Below are 14,125 nucleotides of genomic sequence, written 5' to 3' on the forward strand. Positions count from 1 at the left end.
CCTCCTATGCAGGGGCCTTCTCCCCTGGAATGCACCTGCCCACCTATGCAGCCAGCCCTCCTCCTCCTTCTCCTCTTCCTCCTCTCGTCTCCTTTTTGTTTTCTTTCAGGAAGGATCCCTCTACTGAGACCTTAGTCACTCTGTAGTTCCAAGCTCACAGTGATCCTCCTATCTCTGCCTCCCAAGTGCTGGGATTAAAGGCGTGCGCCACCACGCCCGATCTCCTCTTCTTTTTTGATACAGCTTTTCATGGAGCTCAGACTGGCCTTGAACTCCTGATCCTCCGCTTCTATCCCTTTAGAGCTGGGGTCACAGCCATGCACACCACACTGGTTATGCAAAGCTAGGGCTTGAACCCAGGGCTTCCTGCATGCTAGGCAGGCGCTCTATCCACTGAGCTACACCCCCAGCTCCAGACCTCTTCATTTGTCTTCTCAGCTTCAAACCCGTAAGCAGATACCCATTTCTGCTTGCCTCAGCCCCGGCAAGAGACCTGGGGCCTCTGAACCCCCAAAGGGTCGCAGGGGGGCTCAGGAGTCTGAATGTGGATGGAGAAAGTCACGCCTAGTTCACCTCCTCTTCAGCTGACCTTTAGCACTTGCAATTGACGCATGCCTGGGCTGTGGGAGCAGCAGCAGTCACAGGCTGTGCCACTGTCCCCACGGAGCACACAGCTTCCAGTCCTCTTCCAGTCACAGCTGAGAACTTGAACTAGCACTTGGGTACAGTCTTATTTCAACACAGTGGGGGTTTATGAGGCCTGCCACTCGATCTTTCTTTAGTGACTGCCTAAGGAAGCACATATATTACTTCATCACGAGTTTTTCCTAATATTTTGATAACCATATTTTAGAATAATGAGTTTCCTTTGAATCTTATTCCTTTTATATTGTGAGCTTTAAAAAGGGTCCTTCTAAGGAAGGGACCACAGGTTTCCCCAGATATCAAAAGGGTCCATCTGATAGCCATAGCTATGAGGAGGAGACCCATTCTGGACTGTGCAGAGGGACCGCTCAGCAAAGTAGGTGTTCAATACACAGCAGCCAGAAGGAGGGCATGGGGAGGAGAGTGAGGGACGAATGATCAAGTTCAGTGGAGAGAGGACATCCTGATGCTGCCCTGGGCTTTAAGCTGCCTCTGCCAGAGCCTCACTTTCCCTGGCTGTCAGACAACAGTCGTACCTGCTGCCCATGGTGTCCATGAAGCCACAGCAGCATGCTTGGAGCATGGCCTGGGCTCGGTGAGTGCTCAGGAAATCACAACAGAGATGGGGCTTTGGCCTATAAGTCAGCCACAAGGGGAAATCATCCACAGAGCCCTGTCCACAGAACTACACAGCGACATGGTCGTACTCTGCACAGGCTGGGGCCTGCAGCTTCTGCAAGTGAGGTGGGCTGAGGCATGCGTCCACGTGGTGATGACATGAGGAGGGGCTGTCCCATGCCTCTGGAAGGGTGACCTCCGAGACCCCAGCATCAGCGTACAGGTGTTTGTGGAGAGGGAGGTTAGAAGGCACTTGGGACAAGTCATCGGCGAAGGGTACTGGAGAGCCCAGGGCATAGCCGTTCTTCCAGTGGCCCACTCCCAGCCAGGGCTGCTACTCACAACCTTCACTGGTGTCCTCTTACCCATCACACCGTGCTCAAAGAGCAGCATCCATTTGTAGGGCTCACTTTGGCGAGCAGAGGACAGAAGCCCGAGGCCACCTGTCCTCCCTCAGCTCAGGGCCACAAGTCTCTGCTCCTTCCAGCAAGGTGCACACTCTCTCAGGGTCCCAGCTGCCAGGCCGTCCACTGTGGCTGTTTTGGATACAAGCGGACATAGCTGTGGTCACATCCAGCTCCTCTCCTGCCCACCCAAACCCCGGCCTTCGGTGCGGCTTACGCAGAGTCGGCGGTCAGAGGTCAGGAATGGCCTGCTCGAGAGGCCGTCCCTCCTCTGCACATGGAGCAGTGCGATGGCTTTGTGGGGCTGCTGTGAACATAAGGTGGTGCCTGGAATTTCTTTTTTTATCTATTTCATTATTATTTATTTATTTTCAAGCAGAGAGAGAGCGAATGGGCACACCAGGGCCGCCAGCCACTGTAAATGAACTCCAGATGCATGTGCCACCTTGGGCATCTGGCTTACATGGATACTGGGGAATCTCACAAGGGGCATTAGGCTTTACAGGCAAGTGTCTTAGCTGCTGAGCCATCTCTCCAGCCTGAGCATTTCTGAGCAGAGCGAGCTTCTGAGATTGAGGACCTGGGATGACTAAGGTTCCTGGTATGCTAAAGAAAGATATCTTCTGGACCCCAAGAGGATCCAGTCCACATGCAGTTTCCCAAGCACAGGCTTCCAGCTGTGCATAGATCCTCCCACCACTCCTTGAGGAAAGTAAGTATGATGTCATCACACCCACTCTATAGATGGGAAATACAAAATTTGGAGGAGCCGAGTGACACAGTCACCCCCATTGTGTGCTGGCCACGTGCTTCCTGCTGTGTTCCTCATGCGGGCCTGAGCCATGCTACGCCGTGTCCACTGAATGGGCTCGCACTGGTTCTGAGGTTCTCTCTTTTCACAAATTTTATTTATTTATTTATTTTAAATACAGATTTTGTTTTTATTTATTTATTCAAGAGAGAGAGAAAGACGGAGAGAGAGAGAGAGAGGGAGAGAGAAAGAGAATGGGTGTGCCAGGGACTCCAGCCACTGAAAATGAACTCTAGATGCATGTGCCCCTTTTGCATCTGGCTTACATGGGTCCTGAGAGAGAAGTGCTCCTTCTTATCTCAGACTGTAAGGCCAGACCCAAGGACGTTCTTGATTTTTACTTTCAGGGCCAAGTCACCCCAAACTGTCTGTTAGGTCTTTGGGTTTTGTGCCCTCCCACCCCCGTCCCACCTCCCTGTACCCCTTCCTGTGTGGAATCAGCCTGGCACTGGCAAGGAGCTCAGGAGGGCTGGGCCAGGCCCTTGCTAGCTGCGGGGAGCTGGCGCACGAGGAGCGCCCCACGGGGGAGGGTCCCGGCTGCCTCCATCTGCTCCACTCCTAATATAGGCGGCGGCAGCCGGGAGCGAGGCCCGCGGAGCAGAAGGCAGCTTGAAGATGAAGGTGACTGGCTGCTTCTTCCACACACACAGTTCTGTCTGTCACCCTGGAGGTGGATGGCTTCCTGGGGCATTTTGTGACATGGTTGGCTCCCAGGACTGGTTGGCTGGGTGCTGGTGGGGGCCTGAGTTGCTAAAGTCCTGGAGGTCATGGTGACACACCTGCGGCTCCACACCTCAGCCCTCTCTGGCTCCTCCATCCCGTGGCAGCAGACCCACAGACAGACACCCCAGGCCTACCGAAGAAGGCTTATGTCCCCGACACCACCACAGACTACCCAAGCAGGGCCCGCATGCCTGAAGGATGAGCCTCATCCCAACTGTCCTTGAGGGGAGCAGTAGTAAAGGCCCTTTAGAGGCAGGCAGGGTCCCGACTCTCCCAGCCTGGCCTCCCTGACTGGTGGATTTCTGCAGAAGGCACCCTGGTTTTCCTCCTGGCCACTTGGCACCCCCACCTACCCAAGCTCCAGGCTTCCGGGTGTAGCTTGTCTAGACCCCAAGATGCCACCCAGCAGGTGGAACACACAGTGGTCCCCAGAACTAGGACTGAGCCCCCCACATCTAAGAAGTTCTGGGTGATTCCACCTCTGCACCAGCCCCCGGCTCCACCTCCGGAGGAGCTTCTGGCCATGCCGCTGCCGGTTTGGTGATGGGTGTCCCTGCATGCCCTGCCACCCAGACCCCAGCCAGCAGCAAGAAGAGTAAGACTGGGGGGGCCTGGCCTGGGGCCCTGGGCCGGGGACCAGCACCCAAGCTGATGCCTGTCTGAGCCCAGCGCCGCTCCGCACAGCCCTGCGCTGTGAGACGGGGCTGCTGTGGCAGAGGCCTCCTCAACCTTGGATGGGCACCATGTTCCTCGGTGGGGAAGCAGGGCTCTGGAACGTTGGGAGCCCAGTGGCTCCCTGTGGGCCCCCCTGAGCCTGGGAAACCAGGACAGTGTGGCCCCACATGGCCCTCCTGCTCCCCAGCACTGATGCCGGGAAAGGCCTCATTTCCCCCAAAAAGAGTTCAAACAGGGTCCAGGGAGGGGGAGAAGCACACTGCAGGCCTGGCCCCCAGCATGGCCAGTCCAGAGGTGAGCGTGACGTGAGGCGGCTCTGCGGAAGCGAGTGAGGAGGAGATTGGAGGTGGCCTTGAAGACAGGGGCCCTCTTTCACTCCCAGGCTTTGGGGAGGCACTTCCTCATGGGCTCAGCAGACCTCCACTGTCATGGACTCTGTGACAGGCGCCCTCGCTGGTGCTCCTGGGCCCCAGGCCAGTGCGTTTTATTTGCTGTTTGGTTGTGGCAGACAGGGTCTTGAGATCTTCTGGCCTCCACCTCTGGAGTGCTGGGATCCTCAGCGTGAGCCACCACACCCACCACCAAGGTCTCCTCAGACCTTCTAGAAGACGATGCCAACAGCATGTGAGTAGCAGCAAGATGATGTAGAAAACCAAAGATGACCACCAGGCACTGAGTGCTGACACGGGGTGCTCTGTCTCCCCATCAGGTCTGGAGACAGGCCACCGTGCACAGTCAGGAGTTGTTCACTGCTCAAGAGGAAAGGCAAACTGTCACTGAGCTATGATCTGGTACACACCCACTTCTCAGGGACGGCTTTTATTTTTTAAGGTAGGGTCTCACTCTAGCCCGGCTGACCTGGAATTCACTATGGAGTCTTAGGGTGGCCTCTTCACGGGGCAGAGCCAGCTGTGAGGCTAGAAGCCAGGGGGCTCCAACTCCAGGGAGTCAGTCACCCCAAAACACAGAACTCCAGAGAACTAACTGAAGGTGGTCACCCCAATCCAGCCAGCTAGGAGGCCAGGGGCCAAGCATTTGGCACCAATGAGAGCCAGTGACTGGCTTGGCAATTCTGAGCGCCCTGCACTATGGGTAGATGGGCAGGCTGACTTGCACGCCTCACTGGCCAGGATTAAACCAGCTGTAGAAAGGTTCCAGAGGGAAGGAAGTTCTGAGTGCCTCAGTTTACCCATGACATGGCTCAACACATACTCACCGTCCACTTGTCCCAGGACAGTCCCCGTCCATCATGCCTGGCAGCAGGTCTGCCCTCCTTCCATGCCTGACACAGAGTGGCACGGTCCAAATGCCAGGGCTCTTGCTCACGACCAGCCTCTGTGACGAGCCTGGACACCGGCTGACAAAGGGCACGGCTTGCTCCCGAAGCAGCTCCTTCTGCACAAACGTGTTCTTGACATTCAATTAGTATTTATCCACCGCGAACAATTACACCATTGACTCTCAGCAAAGTGCCTGGTTAATTAATGAATGCAGTCTTTAACAGGCTCCGGGAGTGAGAGCTAAAACCATGGCCGGGAGACACCGACTCAAGGCAGCTGGGGCAGGGAGGCCTCCGGGATCCCCAGGCTCCCTGCGGGTCGGGCTGAGCACTTACTGCACGAGGCGTCTTCTGCGTGGAAAGACGCCTGCTGGGACGTCTGACACGCCTCCCAATGGATCCCTCCTGCCAGTGGCTTCCTTTCAAGGCTGAGCCTGAGATGGCCTGATGCATGCATCCTGTGGGTGGCGTATGTGTACCCAGCCCCTCAAGAGCCATGCTTTGCCTCCATGTGTCCCAAGCAGCCTCAGAGTCCGTGCTGCCCTCTGTTGACCCCATGCACCTTCACCATCTCCTTCAACACGTCCCTCTGGCCCTGTCCCCCGTTGTCGCCCAGCTCCGGATGAGCTCTGTGTCTGTTCTCCCTCTCTCCCGTCTCCTCCAGAGTGCCCTGCCGCCTCCACCTGCAGCAGAGAGCAGACATCACGGCAGCCTCCCAGCCAGGCCAGCTAACCACTGTGTCACCCTGGGCAGTGATTCAACTGCCCCCAGGCCTCTGTGATGGAAATAGCCACAGGGGTGCCGCCATTGTGTACCCAGGGAGGAGGGGTGAGGGAGCATGGATGGATGGATGGGCAGGGCCTCTGCCATGTGCCCTTGGAGGGCCAGGAGAAAGAGAGAATGGTAATAGACATCGGACCTGAGCAGCTGCACCTAGCGACAGATGTCACTGACACCACTGTGTGTGCCCTTGCTAGATTCTGTTAGGATTACCGCTACCCTTAGGGATAGGATTAAGTTCAAGGTTAGGGGTAGGGTTTAAGGTTAGAGTTTCAGTTAAGGGTGAACATGAGTCTTAGATTTAGGGCTAGAGGTTAGATTTCGGGTTGGGGCTGGGGTTACAGGTTTGTATGTGTTGGGATTTAAGGTTAAGGTTAATGTTAGAGGTTGGGACTGGGTTTTTACTTTGCTTCGTGAGCAGAGACAGAAAGAGAGAATGGGCACACCAAATCCTCAGGCCACTGCAAATGAACTCCAGAGGAATGCACCACTTTGTGCATCTGGCTTGACATGGATACTGGGGAATCAAACCCCAGTCATTACACTAAGCATCTGAACCATTGAGCCATCTCTCCAGACCAAGGTTGGGTCTCCCCGCCCCCACCCCCAGAGGTAAGGTCTCACTTTAACCCAGGATGACCTGGAATTCACAAAATTCTCAGGTTGGCCTCAAACTCATGGTGATACTCCTACCACCGCCTCCCAAGTGCTGGGGTTAAAGGTGTGTGCCACCACGCCCGGCTCTAAGGTTGAGTTTTAAGGTTAGTGTTAGAAGTTACGTTTAAGGTTAAAGTTGGAGCTGAAGGTTAGGGTTAGGGTTTAAAGTTAGGCTGCGGTTTGGGTTAGAGGACTGGCAGAGTCACATCTACGGGCTGCCTAGCCCTCTGTGGCTCAGTGCACAGGCCCTGACGTCCCTGAGTCAGGTATCGTCTGCATGGACCCAGCCAATTCAGTTGTGCTCCACCCAGCCACAGTGTTCCCGTGGAATCCCCCCTGACCTCCTCTTATACGTAGAGTCACCACGACAGGCCAACAGCACCCACCACTGACACGGCATGCTTCATGCTTCTATGGGGCCTAGAATTTGGAGGTGCTAGCCAGCCAGGAGGAACTAGTTGCTGTCCTGAAACCAAAGCATGTTCCCTCTCTGCAGTGAAACCTCTCTCTGTGCCTCTTTCCCTGTACCCTATGTGGCATTAGTGGCTTCAAGAAATACAGCTGAGCGCATGCTCTCTCTCTCTCTCATAAATAAATAAATAAATTTAAAAAGGGGGCTGGGGAGATGGCTTAGCAGTTAAGGCACTTGCCTTCAAAGCCTAAGGACCCAGGTTTGGTTCCCCAGAACCCACATAAGCCAGATACACATGGTAGCACATGCATCTGGAGTTTTTGGCAGTGGCTAGAGGCCCTGGCACACCCATATATTCTCTCTCATAAGTAAATAAATTTTTAAAAAGAAAGAAAGATATGGCCGAGGATGGCTACATCCAAGAGCATTTCAGTTCTGAACTCCAGCTGTCTCAAGGCTATAGAAGCCCGAGTCTTGGCCTGGGCTCTTCTGCCAACTGCAGATTCAGGAGCCAAAGTATGGCCTCCCCCAGCATGAGACCTCAGGGCCTCATGGTCACAGCTGCAGTGCATAGTTTTCCACCAAAGGCCCTGGGCTCCCTGATGCTCCCCTAAACCCACATCCCCGGCCCGGCTCTTCCACCAGGCTGCCAGACCCAAACTCATGCCCCCCCCACTTCTCCCAGCAGGGGTTGAGGGAGCCCCTCCCCACCTCACCCCAGCATAGTCTCCTGAGCACCCCTTCCTGCCACCTCCTCCCCGCTAGAGTCCCTGGGTCAGCCCAGACAATGGCGACTTCTCTGGCAGCGTCTCCTGGCTTCCAGCCTGGCCCTCCCCTGCGCCCCAGCTGCTACAATCCTTCTCAATTACAAATCCGATCATGTCCCTCGCTGGCTTGTAACACTTCAGGGGCTCCCCATGGCTTAAGTCGTTCCGCCAAGCCCCAGTGGTCCAGAGCACAAAACGCTCCTGAGCCAGCCTGCTGTGGGGCCGCAGGTCTTCCTGGCAAGCACTTTGCCACTTTCCCTCAGCCCCATCCCCCACCTGGCCGGCCTCCCCACGCCAAGGGAGGGGGGGACTCTGCAGCCACTGGTCCTTTCCATCCTCTGGCAGATGGCTGCTGTCATTCTTAGATCTCAGGTGACATCTCTATGAGACACCCCCACCCTGCCATGGGCCCACAGCCTCAGGGCCTCACAGAGTATCTGTCCCCTAGTGTTTCAGCATCAAGCACAGGGCCTCCCAAGCTAATGCCTGGGGACACCAAAGTCTTGTGCCCTCCCTGTACCCCAGTATTCTGTGTATTTAACTTTTTTTGGTTTATTTTTATTTATTTGAGAGCGACAGACAGGGAAAGAGGCAGAGAGAAAGACAGAGAGAGAGAGAGAGAATGGGCGCGCCAGGGCTTCCAGCCACTGCAGACGAATTCCAGTTGCTTTTGCCCCCTTGTGCATCTGGTCCTAGGGAATCGAACCTCGAACCAGGGTCCTTAGGCTTCACAGGCAAGCGCTTAACTGCTAAACCATCTCTCCAGCCCATATTCTGTGTATTTAAGCAAGAAGCTTACAGACAGTCATGTCCTAAGCTGGGGGACGTGCTGCCCTTGGCAGTGAGGGTGGGGAGGGGACAGCAAGTGATGAGCACAGATGGTGACTGGTTCTAAGAAGACAGGCTTGGGACACTGCGACAGGGAGCTATTTCCCAGCAAGTCCCCAGAAGGCCTCTCCCACAAGAGACAGGAGCGGATGGACGGCAGGACGCAGGGTGACGTCACTGCCTGGTGACGTCACTGCCCTACCAGCTCCTCATTTAGGACCTCTGGAAGTTGTCCCCCAACCAAAGGGAGCCGCCTCACTCACCCCGGGCACATTCCCAGCCCGAGGTGGCCCATAGTCACAGCTGCTCAAATGAAGGACACCCAGGCCTGGAAGCCTGGCCTCAAGACAGGACCAGCAGCAGGCGACCACCGCTCCAGCTCCCTGGGGGTCGTCCAAAGCCATTGCCAGGACAGCACCAAAGCCTAAGTCCCGAGTCTCTGCAGTCGTACCGTCCTCACAGTTCTCCCGAGGCCTCTCCCCGCAGACATCCACATGGTGGTGCGGGAGCAGTGGCTATCGCCCAGTCAGGGAGGGTGGGGACAGGGAGGGGGTGAATATGGAGAAGGTTGGGACAACAGGATTCGCTAATGAGGTCAGATCCTCTTTCTGTTTGTTGCTGTTAGTTTTTGTTGTTATTTCGAGGTAGGGTCTCACTCTGGTCCAGACTGACCCGGAATTCACTATGTCGTCTCAGGGTGGCCTCGAACTCACGGTGATCCTCCTACCTCTGCATGATGGGATTAAAGGCGTGCGCCACCACGCCTGGTCAGATCCTCTTTCAATCCCAGGCTCACTGACCCACAGGGTGCTCAGCAGCACGGGGACAGGCTTGCTGAGTAGGAACCCCACCCTTCACTGCTCCCCACTGTGGGAGAGAGAGAGCCCGGTGAGTCTAGCAGAACCCTACCCCTGACTGAACCCGCTCTGCCTGCCGCACACAGGTGTTGAAATGTCTCCACTCCAGTTCAGGGTCACCAGCCTGACTGTGCCCTAAAGTCCACCTGCCCATCTTCACTGGCCTCTCCCACTCTACAGTGGATAGGCCCTTCCTCCCCCACCCTCTGCCCTCTCCCCCTTGAGCTGCCCACCATCCTTCCTCACACTCACCCCAGCCTCGCCCTCCTCCCTGAGCCAGAGAAGCCAGCAGGGGGGGACACTCCTGGCCCCTCCTCTAGGTAGGGGGTCGGTGTGACCCAGTTGCGTCTACCTTCCTGGGTCAGCCACTGTGCAGACAGTGCAGAAGTGACCACCCAGTCCCCTGTCCCACCTCCTCCGCTGGAAGACAGGGTGGGGGCAGGGATGCAGACATAACAGACCCAAGTGAGCTCTCAGGATCCCAGGGGAAACCCTGACCCAGTACAGACCAAATGTGTAAATGAACATTCTCTGCAGGGACAGTGAAAGGGTGCCCCGGAGTGTCCCCACAGGGTTGAGCCCCAGCTGCCTCCAAACAAGCTGGCTCAGCTCTGCTGTGGGACCAAACTTAGACAGCTACAGCATGCAGGAGCCCGTCCTGCCGGAGCCGTGCCCAGCCCCGCCCTCCCAGTGAGGTCTCTCCTGCCTGCTGGGGAACCCACAGTTCAGCCTGCTGTCTCCCCAGGTCACTGCTCTCTCTTCTGGAACAGTCTCCTTTGGAAAGGCCCATGTGCCTCCCGCCAAAAGCACAGGAGGGGCCTGGGAAGATGGCTCCTGGGCCAGCCAGTCTGCAGTCTGGCAGTTCATTTGCAGCAGCAGGAGACCCTATCTCTAAGAGGAAAAAGAAGGTGGGACAGGGATACCACAAGCCTGTCCCCTGATCTCCACACCATACAGCGGCACACACACATCCTCCCACACATAAGTAAATAATTTTATTTACCTAAAATTAAAATCCTTTAGTGACAAAGCACATCTTTTTTTAAAACATTTATTTAAGAGAGAGAAAGAGGCAGAGAGAGAGAATGGGTGTGCCAGGATCTCTAGCCCCTATAAATGAACTCCAGATGCATACACCACTTTGTGCAACTGGCTTATGTGGGTCCTAGGGAAGCAAATTGGGGTCTTTTGGCTTTGCAGGCAAATACCTTAACCACTAAGCCATCTCTTTAGCCCCATAAATAAATAATTTTTTAAAAAGAAAGCAAGAAAGAACTGCCTTAGGTTTAAAAAAAAGCAGGAACTGGAGAGATGGCTTAGTGGTTAAGGCACTTGCCTGTAAGCCAAAGGCCCCACGTTTAATTCTCCAGTACCCATGTAAACCAGATGCACGGGCGGGGGGCGGCATACATCTGGAGTTTGTTTGAGTGGCTAGAGGCCCTGGTGCACTATCTCCTCCCTCTCTCTCTCTCTCCCCCCCCTCCATGATTGCAAATAAATAAATAATAAAAAACTTTTTTAAAATGAAAATTATTTTTTAAGAAAGAGCAGAAAAAAAATAAAATAAAATAAAAAAGAGCAGAAGGGCCTGGGCCTGATGTAGGGGCACACGCCCATAATTCAAGTTCGCAAGAGGCTGAGGCAGGATGATCACAAGTTCTGGACTCACCTGAACTATGTAACAAGAACCTTCTCAAAGAAGGGGGCTAGGCTAGAGCTGAAGAGATGGTTCAGTGGTTGAGGCACTTGCCTGTGAAGCCTAAGGACCCATGTTCTACTCTCTAGATCCTATAGAAGCCAGATGCACAAAGGGGAGGCAAGCGCAAGATCACACATGCCCATAAGGAGGTGCAAGTGCCTGGAGTTTGATTTCAGTAGTTAAGGCCCTTACATGACAATTCTTTCTCTCTCACACTCGCTCTCTCTCTCTCTCCCCCACTCTCTTATTTTAAAAATGACCAAAAAACCCTTGCAATTAATATGACACTCCATAGCTAGCCACCCCCTCCCTGTCATGTGTGACTCAAGCTTGAGACACACAGGGCCAATGATGCCACTGACTCCAGCCTGGTATGTCAGAGGCTGTGAGTAATCGTTCTCCAGTCTGCAGTTTACAATAAGAAGGACTTTTGTGGCTGGGGAAGTGGCTGAATGCTTGCAGCGCGGGTGTGACGACCCGAGTATCTGCTGAGTGTGGCGGTGCCCGCCTGTAAGCCCTGCCCTCAGGTGGTGGGCACAGAGGAACCCCAGGGCAAGCTAGCTAGCTAGACTGGCTGAATTGGCAAGCTCTGGGTTCACTGAGACTGTGCCTCAACGACTAAAGGGAGAGCGACGAAGAAGACAGCCAAGGCCCGCCATTGGCCTCCACACGCATGCACACCTGCACACACACATGATCTTACACACATGAACTCACATCCAGATCCTCACACCACACACACACACACACACACACACGAGCCATGTCACACAAACAGGGAAAATGCCGGTGGTAAGGGAGGCATTGAGGAGCTAGAGGCTGCGGAACGTGTACTGCCAACACCACGGCTGGCCAGCAGCGTGCAGTGACCCAGCGACCACGACAGAGGAGTGAAGAAGCTCCGGAAGCCCGAGACACTCACAGATGCCGATGGATCCGAGAACGTGGAGAAAGTGTCAACTGTCAGGCTGACCGGGGTCACTCCGTAGTCCCAGGCTCACCCCGACGTCAGCCTCACTATGTGGGGATCGAAGGAGCGTGCCACTACACCCAGCTAATTGAAACTATTCCTTACTGGTTTTTGGTTTTTGCAAAACAGGGTCTCACTCTAGCCCAGGCTGACCTGGAAGTCACTATGTAGTCACAAGCTGGCCTCGAACTCATAGCAATCCTCGGGTGTGCCACCACGCCCTGCTGAAACTATTCTTAATTCTCGAATAGCTGGAAAAGAAAAAGATGGTCCAGAAAAAGAATCTTTATGGACAGTGGGAGCTGGTGACAGCAAGTTAAGGAAGAGGGAAGGCTCTGAGCGCAAACCTGGAGGCCTTGCCAGCCACAGCCGACCCCCGGTGCTGCAGCCGTTGTCCCCGGGAGCACAGGACAGGCCTCGCCTGCAGGGGAAGACTGGCCTGGCGCTATCAAAGGAGTCTCCCGTCATCACTTTTAACTTAGCACTTTGTTGGGAAGATGAGCAATAACTGCACACCAACATACGGTACGGCTCGGTCCTGGTTTTGATTTACTCCAGGGAAGAAGCCGCTACATTCCAAGGAAAATCAAGTTGGGTCTCTTGGTTTTGAAAATAGCACTGGACGCCCGAGGGTTGCTAAGATGTGATGGGTTTGGGTTTCTCATTTTGCTTCAATAGTACTGGTTATTTTGAGCAAATAAAATAAAAGCTTTCTCTATCCACTTTCATTATCAGAAAAGAAAACAAACAGTGGAAGACTGAATGCTGTTTTCTAAGACCGGAGCAAGGTAGGGCTGATCATTCTCAGACTCCTGTTCAATGCTCCAAAGAATGTTCTAGCCACTGCAACAAAGCAAGAAAAAGAAATGAGACACAGAGATGAAAAATAAAGAAACAAACTGTCCCCTTTCACAGACTATGATTTCCACAGAGAGAATATGGAATCTATCATCTAAAAGTTCCAAGAACTAATAAGTAAATCCACCAAGGTTTGAGAATACAAGGTCGGGTCTGGAAGATAGTCCAGTGATTAAAGGCACTAGCTTGCAAAGCCTGCTGACCTAGATTGGATTCCCCAGTACCCACCTAAAGCCAGATGCGCCAAATAGAAGGTACACATACACACACACACACACACACACACACATAATATATATATACACATATAATATATATATATAATATATATATTATATGTGTGTGTGTGTGACAAATTGGCAAACTATGCTTGTAGAATAAATTTTTTTGGTTTTGATTTTTTTGTTTTTTTCGAGGTAGGGTCTCACTCTAGCCCAGGCTGACCTGGAATTCACTATGCAGTCTCTGGGTGGCCTTGAACTCACTGTGATCCTCCTACCTCTGCCTCTCGAGTGCTGGGATTAAAGGCGTGTGCCACCATGTCCGGCTCTCCCCGCTCCTTTTTTGAGACAGGATCCAGGCTAACATTTAACTCCCTATGAGGCCAAGGATGACTTTGAACTTCTGAGTCTCCTACCTTCACCTCCCAAATGCTAGGATTACAAGTGTGTACCATGAGGCCCAATTTATGAGTTGCTGGGGTTCAAACCCAGGGCCTCCTGCATGCAAGATAAATATCTATCAGCTGGGTCACACCCCCAGCCCACTCCCTTTTATTTAAGACAGTCTCACATAGCCCAGGCTGGCCTCCAGCTCACTGTGTAGCTGCAGCGGGCCTTGAATTCTAGGTCCTCCCACCTTAGCCCCCCAAGAGCTAGGATTTCTGGGCTGTGTCACCATGCCCACACATCACCCAGATTCTTCACCAATGACCTCCCAAGACACACCCTCCCTCCAGGGGTCTTCAAATTCCTTATCGTGCCGTCTGGGGGAGGGGCTTGGGGGCACTGAGGCCTGGAGACGCAGGTCTACACCCCGGAGTGTCCTGAAGCCAGGGGCTGGCAATCTACATCTCAGCAGGCCTCCAGGGGCCTCAATGGCCACCCTGCCCCCCACGTGGGGGTGGGTGGGAACTGTGCCAG

Source organism: Jaculus jaculus, chromosome 8 (assembly GCF_020740685.1).
Source record: "Jaculus jaculus isolate mJacJac1 chromosome 8, mJacJac1.mat.Y.cur, whole genome shotgun sequence".
NCBI lineage: Eukaryota > Metazoa > Chordata > Mammalia > Rodentia > Dipodidae > Jaculus > Jaculus jaculus.